Below are 12376 nucleotides of genomic sequence, written 5' to 3' on the forward strand. Positions count from 1 at the left end.
ATGTGAATTGAGCTTTGATTTGCTCAGTGGTCTGAATGTGAGTAAACTGTTAGATCTTTGAATGTGAAACACAAATCCATTGTGGTCTTTGGAACTCTGGGGCAGCCGATACGGCCATATTGGACATATTATTCCTTAACCCAAAGCATGAAATTCACATTTTTATAGTGTCGTTAAGTCAGATACTTCATAGGACTGAATCTGGAGATGATCTATGGCCCGTGACCTTATTTCTGAGCTTTCCCCAACTGTTCTTAAACCCAAAGTCTCAGTAGAATTGCTTGAGGGCTGCTCTTTCCCTCAATTAATATTTATTCATCACCTACCAGCAATAAAACTTTATGCTGGGTGCTTAGCAGGAAGACGAACAGTACATGATTCTGCTTTCAATCATTTGATAATCTTGTAGAGGTTATCAGCCTCCCAAACTGGCTACAATATTAAACGGAAAAAGGTCTCAATTACATACCCTGGAAGACTGCGTTCCTTTGAGCAGGAGTGACTGTAGAAAGATTCCTATAGAACATGCCTTTGAGTCAAGTCTTAATGAAAGCATAGAATTTTGAAGAGAAGAGATGAGGAAAAGAACTGTAGGTGGGTGGGAAGGACGGGCTGGAGTAGCAGAGGGAGGCCTCATGCCAGCTTATATTTCATCTGATGGTTGATAGGCATGGAGGATACCGGCTACTGCTCAGGATAGTGCTATAAGCAAGTAGTATTTTAGAAAGATCCATCTGGAACTAGAGGCAGGGGGACCGACTCAGGGGCACTTGATACTCCAGATAAAAATGATAGCTCAAATGAGAGTGAGCGCTGCAAAAGGAAGAGAAGTAAACATGAGAAACAGGGGAAGTTTGCTGGCCTCTGTGCCAGATGTACAGACAGCCAATGGACTCTGAGCCTGAGTGGATGGCCATACTCAACAGAGAGCAGATGGAGGATGAACAAAAAAGGAAGACAGAGAAAGAACAGAAAGAGAGGATTCAAATCCGCATTGAGTATATAAAGGAAAAAGAAGGATTTTTTTTCAAATTCTTTCAAGGTCAATAATATCAAATGCTGGAAGGTCAATGATAAGAATGAAAAATAGCCACTGGGATTCAAAATCGGGAAGTCCTTGTTCACTGACAAGAGAAGAGTTTCAGATTACAAGCATTAAGCAGTGAGAGATGGTAGGGAAGTAGACTCACAGCTCTGCCTTTAAGAGATTTTATAGTGTAACTTGGTGGGGATGTTGGGAAAACAGACACTTATGTATGGATGACAGCACTGTACAACCAGCCAACTCTTCTGGAGAGCATTTTGGTCCTAAGAACTTGAAATGGGAACCCCCTTTGCTCCTGCAACTACCTTTTCTTTGAATTCAAGGAAATACATATTGTTGATCATTTAAAACATTATCTACTGGATGTTTATTACAAGTCTTTATACAGTGCTGAAAAATTGAAGTAAACTAAATTGATTCTGACATATCCATCATAGAACGTAGAACAATATATCCCTATGAAAATGTGTTGTGTTAAAAGGAAAAACTTGTGATACAGAAAAGAGTTTATAATTTTTTGATCTGTTATCAAGTGAGTTAAACAGGTAATAAAACAGTAAGCAAGGTGTGATTTTGTTCTTAAGTGTAATTATATATACCATAAGCATATCCTATACTTAAATGTGTATGTATGCAATAATCATATACACATGTGTACATATAGGTGTCTATATAGATGTATACAGTTATGATAGATGTAGCCAGATATCTTTGTTTATGTATTCAAACCCACTTTATTCACTTGTTCTACCTTGCTCTCTGCCTCCTGCTCTTTGACATGTTTTGGTCACCTCCATAGACTCTCCTGTGCTATAGTAGGGTTAGGACAATGGAAGAATAAGGCAGGAGAATAGAGGGAGGAAAGGGAGTGAGGGTCTGCCTATCTATTTCCTCAACTCTGTCCCAGTTTGGGTATCTTGGTGTCTTTGGATTCCCCAAACAAAATACTCAAATCCTATCTACATTGGGTTCTTCTCTACAAGGTTCTTTCCTTCTGGGATCTGGTACTGTCGTTTGCCTTGCTTTTTCAGGCCCGGAGCTAATCCCAGATCAGTAATAGTTATGACACATTATTCCTTATGGTTCCCCTCAATGTTGTCCAAGCTTTTAAAATGTCACTTTATTGAATTTGCTTTAGTCCAACTTGAGTTTGCCTACTTTGAGTGGGACATTTGTTCGGTCTCTGCTGCTAGAAGTTTATACAATTTTAGGGGGGCCCCTTTAAGGAAAATAATACAGGGGCACCTGGGTGGCTCAGTTAGTTACGTATCTGACTTCTGCTCAGGCCATGATCTTGTGGTCCATGGGTTTTAGCCCCGTATCAGGCTCTGTGCTGACAGCTCAGAGCCTGAAGTCTGCTTCAGATTCTGTGTCTCCCTCTCTTTCTCTCTGCCCTTCCCCATCTTGTGCTCTCAATCTCTCTCTCTCTCTCTCTCTCAAATAAATGAACATTAAAAAAATTTTAAAAAAGAAAAATAGTACAAATTTATAAATATAAATTTAGAATGAGAGAATAAACTGCAAGCTATACATTTTAAAATAATTTATATGAATTACAGTTTCCTGAATCAAAAAATAATACGATATTTTTATGAATTAACCTTATGATGGAGTTCTATAATACAATTTTTCCAATATTTTTTTGCCCACATATTCTGCTTCTTTATATGAAAACAATTTTGTAATCTTGTCATGAGTAGAGAGAATACAAAAATTAGTTGATCTTTCCTTCAGCATGGATGAAAAGTGTTTTAACTGATAGTTTTTAAAAAGTTCATTCAAGCTTTACAATTTATTACTGATAAGATCATGTGAATTTTTAAGAAGGTTGTTAAATTTGGGAAACATTTTTTTCTAGTATTGTTCATATAAATTTTCTTTTTTTGAGAGAGAGAGAGAGAGAGATAGAGAAAAGAGAGCAAACAGGGAAGAGGGGCTAAGCGGGAGAGAGAATATCTTAAGCAGGCTCCATACTCAGTGCAGAACCTGACATGGGGCTTGATCCTACAACCCTAAGATCATGACCTGAGCCCAAATCAAGGGCCAGATGCTCAACCAACTGAGCCACCTAGCGACCCTCATTTATTTAAGTTCTACAAGGCATTATTGACTATATTCCTTGCAGAAGAGGGCTTTCATTTTGACCACTCATCAATGAGATCAAATCCTCTTTTATTTATAATTTTATACATCAAATGCCTGGAAGAACTTTTCACAAATTAACTTCTGCTTCTGCATATTTTAAATCTTGGTTTTTCCTCCTCTATCTTGTTGTAGTGTCAGGCATCTAGGAAACATTCATACCAAGATATGACCTCTGACCCTGCACCTTTTTCTCCAAACCCTGTGTGAAGTGATACAGTATGTGAGAGGAATATCCTGGAATTCATGCCTCCATTAGGATGGCTGCAAGAGTTCCACATAGATGTGACTGTAGACCACTGAAGCGTATCTCATTAGCCCAAACTGTTTCCAAGTCAGCTTTCCCCTAATTACAGCCTTAAAAGGCCTATGTCTTCTCCAAGGCCACCTGAGCCAAGGCAAAGTATGATGAAGAGGATGTTGGAGTTGAAAGAGAAAATGGTCTTAAATAACAGGGCTTAAAATACCTTGCACAAAAACACGTGACCATAAGCACACATTGGAAGGGATCGTTTCAGGTGCAAGACCATGAATGTTAAGTTTCATCAGTAAATCCACTTCTGAATTTATTCAAGTTGCCTCATCGTAGATGCTCTACTTGCTTCTCTGATTTCTCAGGTCTCACTCCTTACACCCCATGCACTATAGGCAGAATGAACCCCCCCCCCATCTCCTCTTCTGTATTCTTACAAATCCTTGAAGAACCTTCTTTAAGTACTTTCTCATTATAGTATTGTTAATGGTTTAAAAGCTATTTATCTATAGATCTTCATTTTGTTTTAGTTATAAAAATATACAACCAGTCAATGAATGGAGCACACCTGCCAATAGGAGTTCAGTAAATGTTTTCTTTTGAATTATTGACTAATTAATAAGATAAATAATAGTGAAAAACAAAACAAAGCTGATAGATGAATTCTAAGCATGGTTATAGAATTGAAGAAAATTAAAAGAGGATAAAACAAACCCTCAAGAAACAGAAATAATGTCATGGAGAAGAGGAACAGTGAGTGTAAGTTCCCAAAAGATGCCTTCATTCTCTTCAGTAAAGTAAGAAGGTAAGTCATCAACTGAATAAGGGGATATAACTGAGATATGATGTGCAGGAGGCCCACCAGTTAGAAAAAAACACTAAACCGAAGTATATTATGAAATCAAAAAGATATAAGCAATAGGTTAAACAAGGAATAAACAGTAACTAAAACATCTATTGTTGAAACTCACAACCTGAGTTACAAGAGTTTGTGTGGTAACTCTTCAAAAACTGATTTTTTTTTTTTTTACAGAATTATGCCCTTTGTACAAATCCACTTTGCCAGTCCAGGCACTATTGTTAGAGATTCTCAGAATGTTTCAGTGGAGAGTTCAATCTCCTGAGCCATTGCCAGTTGAACCAAAGCTCTCCATCAACATTCTTGGCAACATTACATGGGCCAAACAAAATGTATGTGCAGACTCAATCCTGCCCACAGGCAACCAGCATGTAACCTTTCCTTCAGAGCCATTCAAAATCTATAAAAGCTATGAAAGATGCTATTTCTTCCCCATCACCTTTAATGAACTTCATTGCAAATCCACAGATGAAGCCAGGGAAAGCTTGGGAATTGCACTATTGTTAGTTTATTAAATATGTTAATTTGTTTATGTCAGGGTGATATATTTATTATTCTAAAACTAACATGATTAGCCCTCAATAAGGGTGACATGTGTCAATAGAGGGGATGCCAAACTAAGGACTGATGGTTTAAAAGAAAAACAATTAAGAATGCAGTCAATTGATCTGATTTGCACAGGGCCTCTGCCCAGCGAAGATGGAAAGCAAGGGGTATTAATGATAAGGCAAGTTCCTATACCAACACTTCTTACCTGTCTGATTGTAGATCTGATTACAAATCCCTTGACTGATAGACACCACCATTCTGCTAGAGGAATGCATCAAGCCTTACCCTGTGGGGAAGAGAGATTTGATTTCATTGTTACACTTATTAGAGTGCTAACTTCATTTAACAGCATTATCAACAGCAACTAAGTGCTAAGTGTGTCTGGACAACTCCATCAGGCCTTGTAAAACAGTCATAGACTAATAGCTTCAAAAAAATCCTTCAAAACAAATGTGTAATCCATGATTCAAAACAGATCTCATTTTAGTCATAAATTCGATGTTTCCAGCTTGTTCTCCAGAGTCAAGAGTAGATGCTTAAGAAGACGACAAGGGGACATTTTACATAGGATGGGCCATGAAATGTTTCCTTTCCATGTGGTATTAAGTCTCATGCCCAAGTAGTATGGACTCCTCTCATCTCTTATTAAGGGGAGGGTGACTCTCGCTGAGCTTCATTCAACTATGCTGAAGCACCCGCAATGAAGATATTCCCACATTCTCAAGGGAAACTGGTCCTGTGTCTAAGTGACCTGTTTTTAACACGTTTCTCCCAGTGTTTCAACTGAACCTCCTATTGTTTCAGTTTAATCCCATTTATCTTGGTTCACTCCCCAGTGGCCACACTGACTAAAGGTAACACTACCTCTGGGAATGAAATTGCAGTCCTGGATAGGCAGGTTTATCAAGGCTGCTAGTGAAGGAGTGGAAATAAAAGAAAATGCCTCAGGAGGCCACAAATGGTTCAAAATCCAGTATAAGTGACGTTACACATTCAGTATTTATAAGAAATGATCTAAATAAATAAAAACGCTAAATGTTTCAGTGTGGGTGAATAGGGGAATAAGGAAAGAGAAGTTATGAGAACACTTTACAATGATACCCTGAAAATTTCCTAGAATTGATGGTTTTTAAGTTCATGGGAAGGAGGTATAAGATGTAAGGGTCATAGAATTTTTCAGACATGATGAATCTATTTCCTTATTGTCTAGAGTTGCTAGACCAGTGGCCTAGAGAACTTCTGGATTATTCACCATTCTCTGGGCTCACTACTAGTTGGTGGATAACTGTGGGGATGGTGAAGACTGAAGGAAGAAGTTAAGAGGGAAATGAATAAATTAAATTTGAAATATTGTGAGCTACCCATGTAGAGATACTGGGTAGCTAATTGGCTGTAAAAATGTGGAGATCAGCAGACAAGTTTGGGTTAGAAAAATATATTTGGAAAAAGGTGGACGGGGAGGCAGGAGAATAAAGTAAATAGAGAGGTAAGAGAAAAATTTGGATCATGTGGTGTCACAGGAGTCAAGAAAAATATTTCAAGAAGGTTACGTTCTAACAAATGTGCTGAGTGTTGTTAACCAGTTGAGTAAGATGAAGAAATGCTTCCATTAGGTTTGGAAGATGTGGCAAGATCTAGTGAGAAGCTATGGAAAAAATAACTTTGATGCAGTTTTTCTTCCCCTTATTTGTAACTTCAGTTTCTTAGGTGTTACCTGCAATGACTGCAAATGTAGTTTTGTCAAAATTAATATTTGTTACAGAATATCCCCCAGTTGCCTGAGGTAAATTCTTGTCTTAATTATCCGGGGCATCTCCAAGGACGCTAACACTATCTATAAATCAGTACTGGCCATTCCTTGCCCATAGGAGGAATCAAAATCCTCCAGTCCACTGTCAATGAAACATGACTGGGGTGCACAAGACTCAAGTCCTGATTGCTGTTGTGATGTGTTTGTGGCTAGAGTCAGATAGACCCTTCTGTTGTATTCAGTTGGGAACACATCATAATAAAGCCACTTGAACACTAAAGTGTATATAAGGTAGTGAGAAAGTCCTATCAGCCCCCCCCCCCCAACACTTACTCCTTTCCTCGGAAAACACGTCTGTCTTCAGGATGGCCAGATTTAGCTTGAGCTCTGGTATCTTCTATTTCTATAGCTAGCAAATATTTTCCTTTATGCATCACCACCTGGATTCCCTCTTCCATTCTGGGAAGCTGCAGCTCAGGAGCTTCTCATTGTCTTTCCAGCTACCTGGCTTCTTTGACTACTTTGCAAGTGCATGAGACAAATATGAATATGGCAGAAGCTCAAGGGAGACAGGGATCATGCTCCCCAGGAAACCATTCAACAATTTGTGAACCAATGGATACAAATGGGGAGGGTGGAGCCTGCGTAATTTCACTAGCATAAGAGCTTGACCCCCAACCTAAGTCACCTTATGATGTACATTCACATCACTTCTGAGAAGTTTGAAAAGATTCTAATAAAATCATTTTAAAATAAAATTGATCCTCAAAGAGATTAAATAATTTGTCCAAAGGCACACACACAGCACATAAGTGAACAAGGTGTAACTTGAATCTAGACCTAACTGACTTCAAGGCTGTATTCATTTCTTTTTTAATGTCATATATAAGGTGCAATTGCCATGCAATATATCACACATATTTAATGTGTAAATTTTGATAACTTTGAACATATCATACATCCAAGAAAGTATCACCACAGTCAAGAAAATAAATATATATGCCACAAACATCTCTTCATGCTTTTTTGTAATATTTCCTCCTTCCTATCTCCGATACTCTAGTTCCTGGCAACCACACATCTATTTACTGTACTATAAATTAACTTTCATCTTCCATAATTTTATATAAGTGAACTTTTAAACTATGTACTCTTTCTCTCTAAATTTCAGCATAATTATTTTGAGGTTTGTTTTTACTGTTTTGTGCACTTCTGAATAGTATTCTATTTTACGGATATGCCAAAATTTATTTATTCATTCATCAATTGATGGATATTTGGGTTGTTTCCAATTTTGGATTATTACAAATAATCTAGACATTCACATGCAGTGTGAAATCTTTGTAGGACATATGTTTTCACTTATCTTAGCCAATACTATGTGTACATGCTTATTTTTTTTTTTTTTTAAGAAACTGCAAACCTTTTTCAGAGTCGTGCTACTATTCTGTTTACTCTGAGCACATTAGAATTCCAGTTCCTCCACATCCACACCGATACTTGGTATGATCAGTATTTTGACAATTTTGCTAGTCTTGCTGAGGTATCTCATTATGGTTTTAATTTGTGTTTCCCTAGTGACTAAGCTGTCGGTGTATCTTCTTTGAAGAAGTGTCAGTTCTTTTGTCCATTGTTTGAAGTGGGCTGTTTATTTTGTCATTGGACTTTAAGAGTTCTTCGTATCCTCTGAATACAGGTTCTCTTTATCAGATTATGATATACAAATATTTTCTACCAGTCGGTCTTACTTTTTCATTTATTTAACTAACACCTTTCAAGACTTTCATTTTTCTAATACTGTCTTTCAAAGAGTAGAATGGTGAATTTTAATAAGTCCAATTTATCAATGTGTTGTTTATTTCATGGGTTACACATTTGGTATCTAATCCATGAAATCAGCTTAACTTAAGGTCACAAAAATTTTCTCCCATGTGTTCTAAAGGTTTTATACTCTCAGGTTTTATGTTTAGATGTATGATCCATTTGGGTTTTGTTTACAATTTAAGGTATGGATTGATGTTTATTTGTTTGGCTTATAGGTATCTTTTTGTTCCAACATAATTTATTAAAAAGATTATTCCTACTCCACTGACTTGGCTTTGGCATTTTTCATCTATGTATGGGTCTATACTGGGCCTTCTATTCTGTTCCTTTGGTCTATTTGTCTATATTTAAGCCAGTTCTACATTGTCTTGATGACAGCTTTTGCTAACTCTTAAATTCTGGTATTGTTAGCCTTCTGATTTTGTTTTTTTATCCTTCAAAGTTTGGGCTACTTAAGGCATTCCTTCTACATTTCCATAGGACTTTTAGAATCAATTTATCAATTTTCTCAAAAAATCTGGTGGGATATTGATTGTGATAGTGTTGTATCTATACACCAATTTAAGAAGAACCGATATCTTAACAGTATTGAGACTTCCAACCCATAGAGATGGTTACCTTTTCATTCAGGTTCACTTTAATTCCACTATATAACATTTTATAGCTTTCAAATTAAAGATTTTACATACATTTTGTCAAATGTATCCCTAACTTTCTCATACTTTTGGCTGTTGTAATAAGTGATATTTTAAATTTTAATCTCCTATTGTTTGTTTCTGTGACATAGAAATATAAATGTGAATACTTGATCTTGTCTCCTGCAACCTTGCTAAGCTCACATATTATTTAGATATACTGTACATTTTCTACACAAATGATAATGTTGTCTGTAAATAGAGTTTTACTTCTTTTCAAAAAATTGGATGCCTGCTATGTCTTTTTCTTGCTTTATTGCACTGGCTAAAGCTGGTACTCCTGGTTCCTCATTTATTAATTTAACAAGTTTTTTTTGATTGCCTATCAGCCATGATTTGAAGTAGGATGAATGCAGTATGAATAAAGCAGGCAGGATATGTATTGCAATGGAGCTTACAACAATTGTGCAATTGCTTAAGGAAACAGATGTATTTGAACATAACTGATAATATCAGTGAGGAATCGTTAATGAAAATATGAATATTTAGTCTAAAAATTAACAGACAAAAGGGAAAGTAATTATGCCTTCAAATATGCAAGGGACTATTTTGCAGAAAAGGATTAATTTTTTCTTCTGTATAATTCCAGAGGACTTAACTAGGATTAATAGTGGAAAGTTGAGAAGGAGAGAAATTTAAGAACTTGCTGCCATGAAAAGCCATTTGATATCAAAGCAAACTGCCTCCTGAGAATCTTCCTGTGCAAAGTTTATCAAGAGGCTGGATAATCTTTTATTACGTATTCCATAGAGAAGTATCATCCTCAGGTAGAAGATATAGCTAGAGGATTACCAGAGTGATTTCCAATTTGAATAATCTGAAATCCAATAGATATAAAGATGAATCAGACATGGCCTTTGTTTGTCTTATGGTTACAATCTCTTTGGAACGAAAAGCAGATTTATGCTATAAACAACACAATTCAAATTGTGGTTCAAGATACCAGATGAAGATCTTTACAAAGTAGGGAGCAGTTAATGACTATACGAATGATACAAATTATGTACTCAATAAGAATTGTACAGACATGTGCTGTCACATCAAATATATAAATTGCAATTGTGATCCCATTGTTTTTTCACACATTCCAATTTCTTTCCACACTTCCTATTTGCCCTGTTTTGAGTATCCTTCCCATTTTTAATATATAGTTTCTAATTCCTAATTCCTCTTTCAGTATTTTCTTAAATACCTAGAACATCCTTCATGAAGATCCCCTCAAAATTCCAATCTTCTGTGGCCATTCTCTTTTCTCATCGATTGTTTACACTTCAGTTAGATCAACAGGGTAGAAAATAAGTCTTACATCACTAAGTATGTCTGATCTCTAGAATAACGTTCACAACATGCACTCAAAAAATGAGGCTAATATTAACAATGATAATAATGCAAAAAAAAAAAAAAGAAGAAGAGGGATAAAAACTATGATGATAACTTCAGGTGACACAGTCAGAAAATGTTTTTTTAGAAGAAGTAAGATTTTACCTCCTACTTTTCTCCTGATTCACTAATACATTTACTCATTTAATAAATATTCATCGGCAGAGTCTGGGACACAAAAAAAGAAAAAGGCAGATATAGTTCCCCCACTCTGGAACTTACATTTGTGTTATAAAAATAAAAAAAATGGCAAATACACACAGATAAATAAATGAATTACAAATTATAAAGGGACCGAACTAGAGGCTAGTTTTACATAGCATGATTAGCCTTTCTAAGGAACAGACATACAAAGAGTGTTGGGAGCAGGGAAGGAGGGAAAGGAAAAGAGCTTCTGCAAAACTTGTGATGTGAGAGTGACCTTAGTTTGTTCCAAGAATGAGCTGGAGCAAGAGGGAGGGCAGGCAGGACGAGGTGTGCTTAGCAAGGCATAGCTCCAGACCATGCAAGGTTTTGAGCACCATGGGGAGGGGTTCAAATTTCATTTTAAGGATAAGGGAAGATGGTAATGGATTTTAAGCAAGAGTGTGAGATGATAATATTATATGCTAGTTTATGTTTTCTCACAACCTTAGTTGCTCTGTGGAAACTGGATTGACAAGAGTATGGAGTTAGTAGACAGCTGGCAGCAACCCAGAAAAGAAATGATACGTGCTGGATAAGGTTAAAGTAGCAGAATTGGAGAGAGTTCAACAGTCTTCTATTTTGCAACCCGGTGTGGCCCCTTCAGCAGTCCTTTGAGCTTTAAGAGTATTGGAATTCTGCTCTTCTAAGCCTCGAATCAAAGTTGCAAGGAGTATTTTTTTTTCCCTAGGAAACACAATGTTCTCTATTTGGATGCTCTTTTATTTATGGTGGCTTGGAAGAGGGCTGCTGATGAATGGAGTTTATGAATGTCCCAGGTCTCCATCAGCCACACACTGGGGACACCTCAGGTGACCCTCCCCAACACAGCTGCTTGGTGCTCTGTCAGCAACGGCCCCTGCAATGTCAAGAAGCTCTAACTGCTTTAGGATCTAGTTTGGCATAACATTAGCTTTATTAAGAAAAACAATTTGTTAGTAAAGGTAAGCAATCTGGCCAAGGTAGTGACTCATCACATGCAGATGGACAGAAGACTAGATACTGTGGCATACCCAGATGGATTAAAAAAAAATGAATTCCACAGTTTGTGGTACATTTCCCCCTCTCTCAACAAGTTCAGGGATGTGAGCAGAGGCAATTCTCAAGGGGTAAGATGGCCACCTTAGCATCCAGGGCCCTCCTCCCACTTCCTTCACGTCCAACCTAATTTCCCAGAGTTCATTGGGCTGTCTTGGAACTATAATGGCCAGGGCTGGGCCCGTGTTTATCCTCATCCACTGCTACCAATGCTGCTCACAAAGTAAGTTAAGTGGTACCTAACCTGTGTCACTTGTGCCTAGGTTTCCGCTTATCAAAGAATTTAGATGCCAGTAGGCAGAGAAACTGCCCCATACCTTCCGTAAATTCTGCCAAGCCAGAGACCTTGTATTAAACCCAACAAACTGTGTGCAGATGTTTTTTAAAATAAGAGGCCCATTGTCCTAACAAAATCTTGCAGCAAAATTGTGTCTACTATAGCAGAAGGGAAAATCTACCTACCAAGCCTTTACTACAATTACTACAGCCACATGGGCCATGAATCAACAGAATGGGATCCTTTGCCTCTTCTGTTTTTCTCTAACGTGATGGGCACATTCCTGCTGAAGCAGGTGCTTCAAAGCTAGTCCCCAGGAGGTATATAAGATAGCTCCCACCAAAAGGAAGGCAAGTGGAAACTGGACTTTCAAAAAATTGA

Source organism: Hyaena hyaena, unplaced genomic scaffold (assembly GCF_003009895.1).
Source record: "Hyaena hyaena isolate Hyena2069 unplaced genomic scaffold, ASM300989v1 scaffold_759, whole genome shotgun sequence".
In the NCBI taxonomy this organism is placed as follows: domain Eukaryota; kingdom Metazoa; phylum Chordata; class Mammalia; order Carnivora; family Hyaenidae; genus Hyaena; species Hyaena hyaena.